This window comes from Panthera pardus, unplaced genomic scaffold (assembly GCF_024362965.1).
Source record: "Panthera pardus isolate Hobbes unplaced genomic scaffold, ASM2436296v1 HiC_scaffold_3, whole genome shotgun sequence".
Lineage (NCBI taxonomy): Eukaryota > Metazoa > Chordata > Mammalia > Carnivora > Felidae > Panthera > Panthera pardus.
The window spans coordinates 17,664,473-17,679,917 of NW_026526876.1; positions in this window are offsets into that span (position 1 = coordinate 17,664,473).

The following is a 15,445-nucleotide window of genomic DNA, read 5'->3' on the forward strand; positions in this document are numbered from 1 at the left end:
ATATACTGTCCTATTATCTGCGCATAGATTATTTGCAAATTCTTCATGCCTCTGATTTATTTTTCTTTCTCAAGTCTTTCGACTGGTGTGTCTGGACTGAGCCAACACAACAGTTTGCCCCACTTTGGATCCAGAAAAATGAGCCTCAGCCTTTATGGTTGGGTAGCCTGAATTTAAACTTGAGAAAGTAGATTTGGAGGTCCTTGTAGTGGAATACAAGATAGTAGAATGCAATGGAAATCAACAGCCCCTTGACCAAAAAAATCCCTGATGTAGGAATTTGCCCTGAATATAGATCTCCCGTGATACAAAAATAAATATGCACAAGGTTATTCAACTGCAGCATTGTTCAAAAGTGCAAAATATTGGGAACTGCTGAGGCACTTAAATGTAAGAGATGTAAACTATGAAGAAGGGTACATCCATCCAACAGAGAACGAGGCAGAAATAAAATGAGGAAGATCTCTGTGGACTGACATGGAGTGGTTTCGTGTGTGTGTGTGTGTGTGTGTGTGTGTGTATGTTTAATTACTTATTTATTTAAATAATCTCTACACCCAACATGGGGCTCAAACTCAGGACCCTGCAATCAGGAGTCTCATGTTCTTTTGACCAAGCCAGCCAAAGTGCCCCTCTGGGTATATTATTAATTAAAAAAAAAAAAAAAAAAAAACAAAGACAAAGAGTATTTATAGTATTTATACCTTTTACATAGGAAATAATTAAATAAGAAAGTAATCATGTCTCTGCTTATCTTTGCAGAAAGAAAGTCAAGGAAAAGATACCAAAAACCAGTGAGACTGGTTACCTAAGCGGGGTGTTGGGTAGGAAAAGCTTTCCTTTACCCTTCAGAGGTTCTTCCGGCTGGCCTAAGAATGAAATTGACATGACACAGATTAATGGGGGAAAATCGAATTTAATTTCATACGTACGGGAACCCCACATACAGGAGAGGTTCACAGACAGAAAAGTAAAGAGGTGCTTATGCCATTCTGAGCTGAGGAATGGGATTGGAGCCTGGGCTTCACAGGGAAGGAGGACAGTAAGAAAAGCAGTGGTCTCATAACTAGACGATCGCCCTGCCACACAGACAGGACAGGCCGGTAAAATTTATCTCTGGTAGTTCCTCTTATTCTGGGAAAGAACTAAGGTAGATTCTTCTAGGTAGTTAAGGGAAGGTCACCAATTTCTCTCCAGCCACAGATCTTGACTGCCTTCGGTGCTAAGTAGTCCACAAAGTGGCACATTCTGGAAAGACTTGTTCTAAGCCTCTTGAGGAGTAAATAGGGGGTGAAGGTGTAGAATGGGGTGGGGGAGGGAGTGACATTTCTCTGAGTATACCTTTTGGCATAGTTTTGCCTTGGTACTCTTAACAAAACAAACAAAAGAGCAATTGTCTCCAGCAAAGTTACCTTCTCTCGGAGGGGAAGGGTGGGGATCTATCTCGCAGATCACCTCACTAGTGCTCATCCGGGGAATTAGGGTTAAAGGTCGCAGGTCACATTCCTGGGAGAAGCTAAACCTGCCGTTACATTAGATGTTACCTCTTGGTTTGTGGATGTGGCTTAGCACAAGTGGCTCTATTTTGAGCCTGTTGTCTCATTTTTCCATTAACAGAAGCTTAATACTAAAAAAAAAAAAAATATTAAAATCAGCAAGAACGGGGCGGAGGGGGGATCCTCACATGGAATACAAAAATAAGTAATTGGAAAAAAAATTGAACCTGTTAAACTATTACTCATAGGGGCGCCTGGGTGGCTCAGTCAGTTAAGCATCTGACTCTTGATCTCAGCTCAGGTCTTGATCTCAGGGTTGTGATTTCCAGTCCTGTAATGGGCTAGAGTATATTATGCTAAGTGAAATAAGTCAGTCAGAGAAAGACAAATACCATATGATTTCACTCCTATGTGGAATTTAAGAAATAAAACAGATGAACATATGGGGGGGTGGAGAGAAGAGAGGGAAACAAGCCGTGAGGGATTTTTAATTTTTTTTTTCAATGTTTATTTACTTTTGAGAGAGAAAGAGTGAGTGGGCGAAAGGCAGAGAGGGGAGGACACAGAATCCAAGCAGGCTCCAGGCTCTGAACTGAAAGCAGAGAGCCCCACACGGGGCTCGAACTCACAAACGGCGAGATCATGCCCTGAGCTGAAGTCAAATGCTTAACCGACTGAGCCACCCAGGCGCCCCTAGAGGCTTTTAAAGATAGAAAACAGGGGCGCCTGGGTGGCGCAGTCGGTTAAGCGTCCGACTTCAGCCAGGTCACGATCTCGCGGTCCGTGAGTTCGAGCCCCGCGTCAGGCTCTGGGCTGATGGCTCGGAGCCTGGAGCCTGCTTCGGATTCTGTGTCTCCCTCTCTCTCTGCCCCTCCCCCGTTCATGCTCTGTCTCTCTCTGTCCCAAAAATCAATAAAAAACGTTGAAAAAAAAATTAAAAAAAAAAAAAAAGATAGAAAACAAACTGAGGGTCGATGGAGGGAGGTGGGTGGGGGATGGGCTGGAGGGGTGACGGGCATGAAGGAGGGCACTTGTGATGAGCACTGGGTTTCTATGTAAGTGATGAATCACTAAATTCTGCTCCTGAAACCTATATTGCCCTGTAGGTTAACTATCTAGAATTTAAATAAAAATTTGAAAAGAAATAAAAAGAATAATGCCACCCAGGGATGTAGGGCCTGCTTGCGATTATCTCTCTGCCCTTATCCTGCTCATATGCTCACTCTCTCTCTCTCTTTCTCTCAAAATAAATAAACATGAAAAAAAAAATACTGGGGCACCCGGGTGGTTCAGTCTATTGAGTGTCCGACTTCGGCTCAGGTCGTGATTTCACAGTTCACGGGTTCGAGCCCCACATCGAGTTCTGCGCTGACAGTTCAGAGCCTGGAGCCTGCTTCGGATTCTGTGTCTCCCTCTCTCTCTTCCCCTCCCTGCTCACACTCTGTCTCTCTCTCTCTCGAAAATGAATAAACATTAAAAAAAAACTTTTTTAATGCAATTCCCAAAATGAATAAACAAGAGACTATAAAAATGATCAGACTGATTTGATTAAGAACTAAATGGAATCTTCTATACCCTACGACCCAGCAATTGCACTACTAGGCATTTATCCATGGGATACAGGTGTGCCGTTTTGAAGGGACACATGCACCCCCATGTTTATAGCAGCCCTATCAACAATAGCCAAAGTATGGAAAGAGCCCAAATGTCCATCGATGGATGAATGGATAAAGAAGATGTGGTATATCTATACAGTGGAGTATTACTCGGCAATCAAAAAGAATGAAATCTTGCCATTGGCAACTACGTGGATGGAACTGGAGGGTATTATGCTAAGTGAAATTAGAGAAAGACAAATATCATATGACTTCACTCATATGAGGACTTTAAGAGACAAAACAGATGACCATAAGGGAAGGGAAACGAAAATAATATAAAAACAGGGAGGGGGACAAAAACAGAAGAGACTCATAAATATGGAGAGCAAATTGAGGGTTACGGGAGGGGTTCTGGGAGGCGGGATGGGCTAAATGGGGGAGGGGCACTAAGGAATCTACTCCTGAAATCATTGTTGCACTATATGCTAACTAATTGGGATGTAAATTAAAAAAAATAAAAGATAAAAAAATAAAGAACTAAATGGAATCTTCTAGAAATAAAAAAATATGATCGTTAGAGAAAATAATTCAACGAATGAGTGAAACAGCAGATTATACACAGTTCACGAGAAGAATTAGGGACCCCTGGCTGGCTCAGTCAGTGGAGTGTGCAACTCTTGATCTTGGAACCATGAGTTCCAGCCCTGCGTTGCATGTAGCAATTACTTGGAAAATAAAGTAAAATATTGTTTAAAAAAGAGAATTAGTAAACAGAGATAGACCTAAAGAAATTTTTCAGAGGGGCGCCTGGGTGGCTCAGTCGGTTGAACGTCTGACTTCGGCTCAGGTCATGATCTCACAGTTCGTGGGTTCGAGCCCCGCGTCGGGCTCTGTGCTGACAGCTCGGAGCCTGGAGCCTGCTTCAGATCCTTTGTCTCCCTCTCTCTCTGCCCCTCCCCTGCTCTCGCTGTCTCTGTCTCTCAAAAGTAAATAAATGTAAAAAAATAAAAAAATAAATGAAAGTATCTAACATATGCTTAAACAGAGTCCTCTCTTCCCTGCCCCCTAAAAAGTAAAGACATAGAGAATTGAATCAAGATAACATTAGGAGAGATAAAGGCTGACAATTCCCAACATGTGACTGAGATATGAATCATGTGTACGGGAAGCTCAACGTATACGAGGCAGGATAAATATGAAATCCACCCGAGACACACGGTGGGGAACTGCACCACAGGCAAAGACCTTTAAAGTAGCCAGAGAGAAAAACGTAGAACACTGACAAAGGGCCTCTAATGAGATCAGTAGCCAGCTTTTCTCAACAGCAATAACGATAATGGATAATGGAAGCCAGAAGGCAGTAGAAATCTGTCTTCAAAGTGCTGAGAGAGAACGTCACCTCCGACTGACCGAGTAAAGCCACCAAGAACAGGGTGAACGGATGGCCTTTTCCCATGTCTCCAAACTGAGTTTACCACCAACAGAAATTCACGACAGGGACTTCTAAAGAATGCATTTCTAGAAGAAAGAAGATGGCTCTACCAAAAAGCCGAAAAGAAGGAAAGGAAAATGAAACTGGGCCAGAGAAAACTTAGTGAATGTGAGGTCATAGAAAAAGGCCCTTCCAGCCTTCACCCTACGTATGTTTTCATCTGGCTGTTCATCTGTATCCTTTTTTTTTTTTTAATGTTTATTTATTTATTTATTTAGAGAGAGAGCAGGGGAGGGGCAGAGAGAGGCTCTCGAGCAGGCTCTGCTCTGTCAGCTCAGAGCCCGACGCGGGGCTCGAGCCCACGAACCGTGAGATCGTGACCTGAGCCAAAATCAGGAGTCGGATAGCCACCCGGGCGGCCCCATCTGTCTGTATTCTTTATCATACCCTGTAATGAACTGATACGTGTGTTTCCCTGAGTTCTGTGAGCTGCCTCAGCAAATTAATCAAACCCGAGGAGTCGGGGGTGTGGGAACCTCAGCTTTACAGCCAATCGACACACAGGGGACAACATTCACTTGCATCCGGCATCTGCCTGGGTGGGGGCAGTCTCATGGGACTGAGCCCTTAACCCATGGGGTCTGACGCTGCCTCGAGGTAAACAGTGTCAGGACGGAATTAAATGGAAGTGAACTGTAGGCCCCTCAGCTGTGTCACAGAATTGCTTGGCGCAAGGAGAGGCCCCGCCCCCACATGTCGTGGCCACAAGTGTCAGAAGTGAAGTGTTCTGTGTAACAGTAGAGGAGATGGGGGTAGACTGGGTTCTTCTAATAGAGTCAACACGAAGGAAAACTTAGACGACCTTGTGAAGATACTAAACCGTACGGTAAAATCCACTGAACTGTACTCCTTAGAAGATGCAGCGTCGGGGCGCCTCCCTGGGTCAGTCAGTTGAGGGTCCAACCTCCGCCCAGGTCTCATGGTTTATGAGTTCGAGCCCTGCATCGGGCTCTGTGCTAATGGCTCAGAGCCTGGAGCTCGCTTCGGATTCTGTGTGTCTCTCTCTCTCTCTCTCTACCCCTTGCCCGCTCACACTCTGTCTCTCTCTGTCTCTCAAAAATAAACATTAAAAAAAATAAAATTAAATTAAAATAAAATAAAATAAAATAAAATAAAATAAAATAAAATAAAATAAAAATGCTTGAGTCCAGGGGTGCCTGGCGGGCTCAGTCGGTAGAGCATGCGGCTCTTGATCTCAGGGTCGTTGAGTTTGAACCCTGGGTGTAGAGATTGCTTAAATAAATAAACTTTAAAAAAAAAAATCTTTCTTTAAAAAAAATAAAAGATTAACCTACATTCAAGGAGGAAGGGGAAAGAAGGCGAGCAAAAACCATTACCCCTTAGCATCTTCCTCAGCTACAGCCATGTGTGTAAAACTTGTGTGTCCAAGGAACATACAAGCCCACGAGGAAGGGGGAAGAAGGCACACGAATCTGGGAAAGGTAACAGTCTTGAGCCCACAGCACTGACTCTAATTCCGGGGATAAATCTAACACCTTTAAGCAGAGGTTGCTTTGTTATAACTGGTCCCACAATTTTATCCAGGCATTCTTTCTCGCTATAAAGACGCTCAGCCAGAAATACATTCCAAACTGGCTTTCTTTCTTATTTTTTTCTTGTTTATTTATTTACTTTTGAGAGTGAGACAGAGCACAAGTAGGGGAAGGGCAGAGAGAGAGAGAGAGGGAGACACAGAATCCAAAGCGGGCTCCAGGCTCTGAGCCTTCAGCACAGAGCCCGATGCGGGGCTCAAACTCATGGTGAAATCATGACCTGAGCCGAAGTCGGACGCTTAACCGACGGAGCCACCCAGGCTCCCCTCCAAAACTGGCTTTCTGGAAAGCCTAGCTCCCTCACAAATTTGGAGTAAAATTTTGACGGGAACACACAGTTCCATGAGAGATCTTGTCATACTCAGTGGTTCCCACCCTCTTCCTTGACCTGTTCCAGTTTGGACCAAGAACCCCAAGTACAAGTTCACACTTCCAAACCCCAAGGCCTCTTCCCACCAGGAGTAAACTGGGAGGAACGCCAAGCCTGGGCCAGGAATGGAGCGGTTGGTTTATCAGTGGGCAGAGCTAGGGTTGGTGCTTTCGAGGTTGGCGCCCGCCATCCGTCATGAGTCCCAATTTCCCTCCTTCCCTCGTCTTTCAAGAGTCAACTGATCAGGGGGCCCCCGGGTGGCTCAGGCCAGTGAGCTTCCGACTCTGGATTTCGGCTTAGGTCACCATCCCAGGGTCGTGGGATCAAGCCCAGCGTTGGGCTCCACACTGAGTGTAGCCCCTGCTTGGGATTCTCTCTCTCTCTCTCTCTCTCTCTCTTCCCCTCTCTCTAATTCAAAAAAGAAAAGAGAGAGAGAGAGTGTGCGTGTCACTGATCAGGTACCGTGTTACTGCCACCCCTGCCCACGGGCGACATTGTCCCTCCTCTCCCACTTTCCTGGGGCTCGTGTTTCTCTGTCAACACATTTAGGGGACGTAAAAGGCTAAGGTGGAACTCTTAACGCTGCACACCGTTTTCTGCTTTGTCCACCTCTGTTCCACCCCCTTGCTACAGAGATCAGGAGAGACTAAGAAGCAGGATGGAGGTTCGTGTAGGAGTGAGGGGGTCTGACGTTTACCTAGGAGAGGACGGTCGACTCCTGGCGCTTCTCCCCACAGCGGTCTCACATATCCTGTTGACCTGTATGCAAAGGTTAAAGTCAAACACGTGTGTTCCCAGGAGGAGAAAAGTACACCTTACCGCGCCTAAGGATTTACACTCGTCCACAAAACTCGTGGGCAAGTCCGCTGATACGGAAACATGGCATTCTCTGGGCCGTCACATCCTGGGCAGACACACTGGGCAACTTCCTACCTGGAAGGCAGGAAACCACAGGCCTCGCGCCAACCCCTTTCACAGACACGTACTCACGCATGCACACACATTTGTGGACTCGCGAATACACCCCCACAGCCCTCGGGAGCCTCTTTCTCCTGCCTTCCTGTCTCCCAGCCTCCAGGGGCTGGCAACTAGAGAAGCCACGTTAGGCTAGCTCTCTCTTCTTTGGGCATAACCTGTTCTCGTCGTCGTCGTCGTCGTCGGGAACGTCTTTGTCCCTGGAATTCTGGAGTGTCGCCAGCGGGGAGGTTTCCATGCCTATGACCGCAGAGGCAATCCCACTTGGGTGTCTGAGAGCCCTTCTAATCCGCAAGCCCAGCCCAGCTCCCTTTCTATCAGATCCGGAAACCCTTTATCATTCACCGGCTAACGTACCTTTCGCTGTCTTCTCCAGTGTTATCTCCCCCAGATCTGTCCTCCACCTCTGTCCACGAGAGAGAGAGAGAGAGAGAGAGAGAGAGAGAGAGAGAGAGAGAGACAGCACAAGTGGGGGAGGGGCAGAGAGCGGGAGACAGGATCCGAAGCAGGCTCCAGGCTCTGAGCACAGAGCCCACAGTGGGGCTGGAACTCACCAACCGAGAGATCACGACCCGAGCCAAAGTCAGATGCTTAATGGACTGAGCCACCCAGGCGCCCCCATATAAATCACATCTTAAAAACGGGGGCAGAGGATTCTGCCCTGTGTACTAATTATTTGCATTTCAGCAAAGACTAGCATCTTTGTTTTCAGACTCTAGTGAATTTTTTAAATTTATAAATCATGGGGTTTGTGTTTTGTTTTGCTTGGTTTGAATCCCAAGACTTTATTTACTTATTTATTTTTAATGTTCTAATAGAATCTCCATGGAAAGCCTCATGTTACCGTGTTACCATTGAGTTAGCCCTCCCACCGGCCCCTCCCTCGCTCTCCTGCTGTGGGTGGTAGCGGCTGTTGAGCTTGACCTTCCTCCCTCTCTGGTTCTGCAATCCTTCTTCCAAATTAGCCGCTCTCTTCGGCTTGCGTGGAGCTCTGTCTTTTCTCAGCGACCAGGCCGGCCATCTAGGGTGTGAGAAGTGAGGCAAGAATGACAGTTTCCACATTTGGGGGCAAGGGGAGAAACGCCAGCACACTACCAGCCCTCTCCTGAAGCCCAGGCAAGAAGCACACAGCTCCCGGGGCCCTCGGTGGCGCCATCCCAAAGGCCGAGCCTTATCACACCTGCCTGTGAAGCTGCCTTCCAGGTCTTCCAAAATCCGAAGGCTTAAAAGATGGCCACATATTTGCTCATGATTTTATGGACCAGCCACTGGCGCTGGGGACCAGCTTCCTTCTGCTCTGGCCCGCAGTGACCCACGCAGCTGCGGACATCCGGGGGCTGGACTGGGGCTCCGGTCCACGATGGCCTCTCTGCCCCGTCTGATAGGTCATGCTGGCTCCCGGCTGGGCGTCTCCGTCCTCTTCCTCAAGGAGGCTACGGCCAGCTCCTGGACGTGATTGCAGGGGACTCAAGAGCACATGAACAGAAGCCGCAAGGCCACTAGAGGCCCATTATCAGAAGGCAGATGTCATTTTGGCCACATTCTATTAGCCAAAGAAAATCACAAGGCCAGGCCAGAGTCAAGGCGCGGGGAGACAGACGTGCCCTCTCGTTGGGGTGGGGAGTGTGCATCCCAGGATGGCAGGACCTGGGGCAGCCATCGCCACCAGCGACGTGCCCGCTGACACGGGGTTCGCACGTACAGCGTTGCTCTTACGCCGTCCGGTGCCTGGCGGTATGCGCAGACGCAGGGCTTCCCCGAGAGGGACTCGGTCTTTCTCATGGCCCTGCGTCTGTCCCCAACAGTCTGCGCAGGGCGGGAACAGCCCACTTCCGCACGGGGCTTCCTCCGGTCCTCAAACTGCTGCAGGCACAGTTAGCAGGCACAGCCAGCTTTACGAAGTCGGTACTGTCATCGTTCCCCTGTTACAAATGAAGACACCAAGGCATAAAGCAATGAAGAACTTAAGGCACTTGTCCCAGTCCACACAGCAGAACTGAGACCGTGGCTTTGCGATCCACCCTCTGGAACGTTCTAGGCATCCGGAGGTATTCCCTTCTCTGGCATTTCCCCCTCCCTTCCTTGTCTACTCCGTGGAATTCAGGGGGATAGAGGCTGGAGCACACATCCCTGCCTCTCTCTCTCTCTCTCCCCAGCTGCCACTCTGAGGCCAGGAGGCAAGGCTTGGCAACGACATCTGAACCCCGGGGGTTCACTGGGGAAGGAAGCAAGGAAGCGTTTGATTTGTTTCAGGGCTGAGGTGCCAGCTGTCTCCAGGGACCGGCCTCAAAGAGAACTCGCCTGATCTTGTGCTCGGGGAGAAGGTGCACCCCACAGGGGTTCCCAAAGAGGATTCTGCCAGAGGAGACGGGAGGACGGGGCAGGCATGTGCAGTTCCGAGGGACTGACTGAAGGCCCCTGGTTCACACTTCCTCACCACACACCTTATGTACACACACACACACACACACACACACTCCCTTTCAGTGTATCTTCATTTCCTATGCCCAGCCCTCAGAAGGTTCCCTCCCAACAAATACAGTTAAGTCCAAATAGGTGGTCGTGTTGCTAGGCAGCTGAGACCGTGTCCAAAGCTTGCCCCCGGAACCGTCCATTAGGGCCAACATCACCGTGTCACTGATGTCAGGTATTAGCAAACACACCAGTGGACTTTATAAATCACATCAGCAGCTAGCTGAGTGAACGGTTGAAAGTGGGTGGCAGGGAAGTGAATTAGAAGCCAACTATCATCCAAACGGCTTTTGGCCACTTGCAGTAGAGGTGGAGAAAGGAGCGGAGATTTGCAAAAATATTTAGCATCAAGATGGCGAATGAGTTCCATCTGGATTCCAAACTATTTAAAAAAAAAAGTCGCTGCGCACAGTTTTAAACACGATAGACAGAAAAGTCATGAATCACTATGATCTATCTTGAAATAGTTAATGGGTTAAAATAAATACAACACTGGGGTGCCTGGGTGGCTCAGACGGTTAAGCGTCCAACTTCGGCTCAGGTCATGATCTCGCGGTTCGTGAGTTCGAGCCCCACATCAGGCTCTGTGCTGACAGCTCGGAGCCTGGAGCCTGTTTCGGATTCTGTGTCTCCCTCTCTCTCTGCCCCTCCCCCATTCATGCTCGCGCGCGCGCGCTCTCTCTCTCTCTCTCTCTCTCTCTCTCTCTCTCAAAAATAAACGTTGAAAGAAATTTAAAAAAAAACAATATTATGGCAGCACAATTAAGATGAACGATAAAATCATTTTAAGTTCTGTGATGTTAACGTTTTTGTTTCCTACGGTTACCGAGACCAATCACAATTGTGCAACATTTTATCAGTTGCACTGTGGGATACAAGTGGGCAAATTATCTATTGTCAAAACTAGTTTGTCACTTCTTACAAAACGACATTTATTTTTTTCAAGAAGTTGACATTTTCGAGAGGTTGGAAAAAAAACCCAACCCTTCCCATTAATAGGTCTATAGAAAATAAATATAAAAAAAGAAACCTTTTAACTCTCGGAAAGCATTAGGCTCTAATTGTTTGAGTCACAAGTGCTAATTCATACTCTGACTGATCCAGAACATCCCGGCTGATGTTTAAAATTTGGTCATCAAATGTGTTTCCTTTTCGCAAGCTCGGTTCTACTCAGCCTCAATTCAGTACATCAATGTGTCTTTTTATAAATTCTTGAAATACAACTGGGGCAATTTTCATCATGGCTTTTTTTTTTTCTTCCATAAAACACTTTAATCATCTGAAAGTCGTTTTGATTGAAATGACAAACCAGCCTCTGATGCATAATTAGAATATCTAATAAATTTTGATTAGAAACTTGCCTGAAATGCATGCCACTTCAGATACTGAAAAATAAAAATTGATTTTAGTAAGAATGTCTTTTTACAAAGATGCTTACACAAGACTGTTTCAGAACACAGAGTCCTTGAAGTTTTTAAGTCTTCTTGGTTTTATGAAGCCATAATCCACGTCGTAAGTGAAAAGTATGTTATACATACTTTTCGAGATTGTTTTAAGTCTATTTATCTTAAGAGAGAGGGAGGAAAGGGCAGAGAGAGAGGGAGAGGGGAAGAGAGCTGAGCACAGAGCCTGATGTGGGACTCGATCCCACAAACCATGAGATCACGACCTGAGCCGAAATCAAAAGTCAGACGCTCAACTGACTGAGCCGCCCAGGCAACCCGACTTTTCCAGATTTTAACTCAACTTAATGATGACCTTGTATTTGTAGAAAACAAAATCTAATGAGGTATATTTCACATGTAGACAAAATAAATGAACCGATTTTAGAAAATTTCAAACATACACAAAAGTAGAAAGAATAGTGTAATGAACCCCTATTGCGCAGCTCGTATTAACAAAAATTGATGTAGTTATTAATATAATTGTCGACTCACGGCCAATCTTCTTTCACCGGTGCTCTCGTGCCCTCCCCACTTACAGCTCAGACGGGATTATTTTAAGCGAACCCCATACACCATATTGTCCGGCTGTAAATACCTCAGTATGTCTTACGAACGGGTAAGAACTCTTTGAAATAAGCCGACTACTATGACCATATCTAAAAACGTTAACAATTTTCCTTAGATCCACCAAACACCCAGTTTATATTTCGTATTTCCCTGATTCGGCAATAGAATTTTAGGGTAACAAACCAACAGTGAAGCCAACGTTAAGTTCAAAACCATTGCAAGATGGAAGACACAGACAGACTGAAAGCGAAGGGTGGAAAAACACTTACCATGGAAATGGAAAGGAGAAAAAGAAGTCAGGCTAGCAGTGCTTACAGCAAACAAAACAGACTTTAAAACAAAGACTGTAGGGGTGGCCGGGTGGCTCAGTCGGTTAAGCATCCGACTTCGGCTCAGGTCACGATCTCGCGGTTCGTGCGTTCGAGCCCCCCGTCGGGCTGTGTGCTGATGGCTCGGAGCCTGGAGCCTGCTTCAGATTCTGTGTCTCTCTGCCCCTCCCTGCTCACGTTCTGCCTCTCTCTCTCTCTCTCTCTCTCTCAAAAATAAATAAACATTTAAAAAAAAATTTTTAGGGGCGCCTGGGTGGCTCAGTCGGTTAAGCGTCCGACTTCGGCTCAGGTCATGATCTCATGGCTCGTGGGTCTGAGCCCCGCGTTGGGCACTGTGCCGACAGCTCAGAGCCTGGAGTCTGCTTCCGAATTCTGTGTCTCCTCCTCTCTCCGCCCTTCCCATGCTCATGCTCTGTCTCTCAATAATAAATACACACTAAAAAAATTTTTTTTAATTAAAAAAAAATAAAAAGAGAAAGATTTCAGCATGACGTGAGGGACTCCACAGACCCAGGCTCCAATGAAATGGGTGAAAAGTGTAAAAAGACAACCATTTACAGTAGCTAGAAGTGGTTCTGAGGGTATACACAAATGATAAAATACCTATTCAAGAAGAGCCACTAAAATCTGAGAAGGGTGTGTGGTATTTGAGCCCAAACTGCTCCCTCTCTCCCTACCCCCACTCCAGATCGGTGCAGCTGAGAACACAGGGCCCCTCTTCCCCCAGCTCCCTGTCACGGGGCTTTCTTCCAGGGAAGGGCAGGCCATCAGCATCTGTCACCCGGCACCAGCCACCTGTGGCTGAGGCTAAGTTCTGGGCAAGTGTGGCCAAGTGGTGGGGACTCCCTTCTGCTCAGCTCCCGCTCACGGAATGGAGACTCTACCTTGAGCGTGATGTCACTGAGGATGCAGAGGGCTTGGCTGTCCCTGTCCTGGCTTATACGGTGATGGTTTCATGCCAGGAGGGGCAAGCTGAGAAGACCTGAGGCCTGCTGCCTCCCATCTGTCACGTGCTCAACTCCTAAACAAGGGCATCACTCAGAGAGAGATGATCACACCATCGCCCCCCACCCCAGCTCCAGAGCCCCGGCTCAGAGATTTGGCCAGAGACGGAAGCAGGTTATAAACTGCATAGGTCCTGGGGTGCCCGGGTGGCTCAGTCGGTTAAGCGTCTGACCCTTGATCTCAGTTCAGGTCTTGATCTCAGCGTCATGAGTTGAAGCCTGCATTGGGCTTGATGCTGGGCACGGAGCTTACTAAAACAATAAAAAAACAAAACAAAACACACACACACACACACACACACACACACACACACACACACACAAAACCTCTCAACCATACAGGTCCTCATCTCTTCCCACAGGAACTGGCTTTATTTGCAACAGAGGGCGGAGAAGTTCAAGCCTAAGGCAACCGGGAGAAGATTGGTAGATTTCATGAAGCTGTAGGTTCAAGAGTAAGCCAGCTAGTTTGCAGGAGAGAACCAGGGAAGGGGACAGGTGGCAGGAGCCCTCCTCAGTAGGAACACTAACCTCAGAGGAGTGAGGGGTCTGTAGAGCAATTTCTGCCCCAGGGCATTGTTGTAAACCCTAGAGCAATCAGATGGCAATTCATGGAGCTTAAGAGCTGGGTTTGGTCAGGGCAAGAGGTGTCGAGTGCAGCCCAAACTGCCGCCAACCCAGGGCGACATGCCCCAAATCACCCCTCCCTACGGGGAAACATCAAAGGTTTAACACTTTAGGGGAATTGGGGGTGGGAGTGGGGGGAGGCGTCCCTAAAATAAGCCAACCAGTCACTAAGCAAGCAAATAACAAACCTGGGATGGAGAATGGGGGTCCAGTACCCAGAGTTGCCACAGTACATTTAAGAAAAATTTTTTAATGTTTATTTTTGAAAGAGAGAGAGATAGCGTGCACACGGGGGAGAGGCCAAGAGGGAGGGAGACACAGAGTCCGAAGCAGGCTCCAGGCTCCGAGCTGTCAGCACAGAGCCCGACGCAGGGCGCGAACCCACGAACCGTGAGATCATGACCCGAGCCGGAGTCGGACGCTCAACCGACCGAGCCGCCCAGGCGCCCCGCTAACAATATATTGTCTTAAATGTTCCGTTTTCAACAAAACCATATGAGACAAGCAGAGAAGCAGGAAAGCATGACTCTGCTCTCACTCTGGAAACAGACCGCAGCAGGAAGTGCCTTGTGAGGGTGGCCAGATGTTGGATTTCACCGAGGCGGAAAAGTAACCATGAGGACACGGGTCAAATTCAGAGGCAGATGTAGCAGGGTTAGGATGGAAAGGGTCTGCTCCACCGGGAACGATGAAGGCCTGTGCTGGCCTCAGAGGGGACAGTTTCAGAGGGTAACCAGATGGCAGGAAGAAACGGAGATGGCATGGGCCTCCCCTACCCAGCGCGGAGCCGGGAGGCAGCTGGAGGTAACCGAGGAGCGGAAAGCGGCTGGTGTAGACACCCCAGCTGGAGCTAAGCGTGTAGCGGCTCAGATTGTGCAAGGGTCATAATCTTTCCTGCCTGGACAGAAAAGTCCAGGCTCTTCTGATGTGAGGGGTGGGGGCGCCGGGGTGGCTCAGTCGGTGAAGCGTCTGACTCATGATTTCAGCTCAGGTCACGATCTCACAGTTCGGGATCAAGCCCCACGTCGGGCTCCAGGCTGACCGTGCAGAGCTGGCTCGGGATTCTCTCTCTGTCCCTGCCCCGCTCACGCTCTCTCCCTCTCTCTCAAAATAAAGAAACTTCTAAAAGACAGGTGTAGGAGGTAGGCTGTACTTGCTGACATGGACGGTGCGGGGCCAGCTCCCACACAGGAAGAGAGCACTCCTCCCCCACCCCTTAAGGCTGGAGTCCAGGCAGGTGGGGCCTGGGCCGCAGTGAGGACCAAGTTTGTGGGCTTGAAGACGGAAGGTTGGAAAACCAGTTGGCTTTGAATGACACTTTAGACGAGACCGACCTAACAGATATCGGTATCTATACCTATATACCTATATCTATCTATATCTATCCATCTGTATATATCATTCCATCCAAAAACCCTGGAATACGCACTCTTTTCAAGGGCACACAGGACACATTGGGCCACAACACGCTCAATACATTCGAAAAGACCAAAAATTTAAAAAAAAAAAATTAAAAA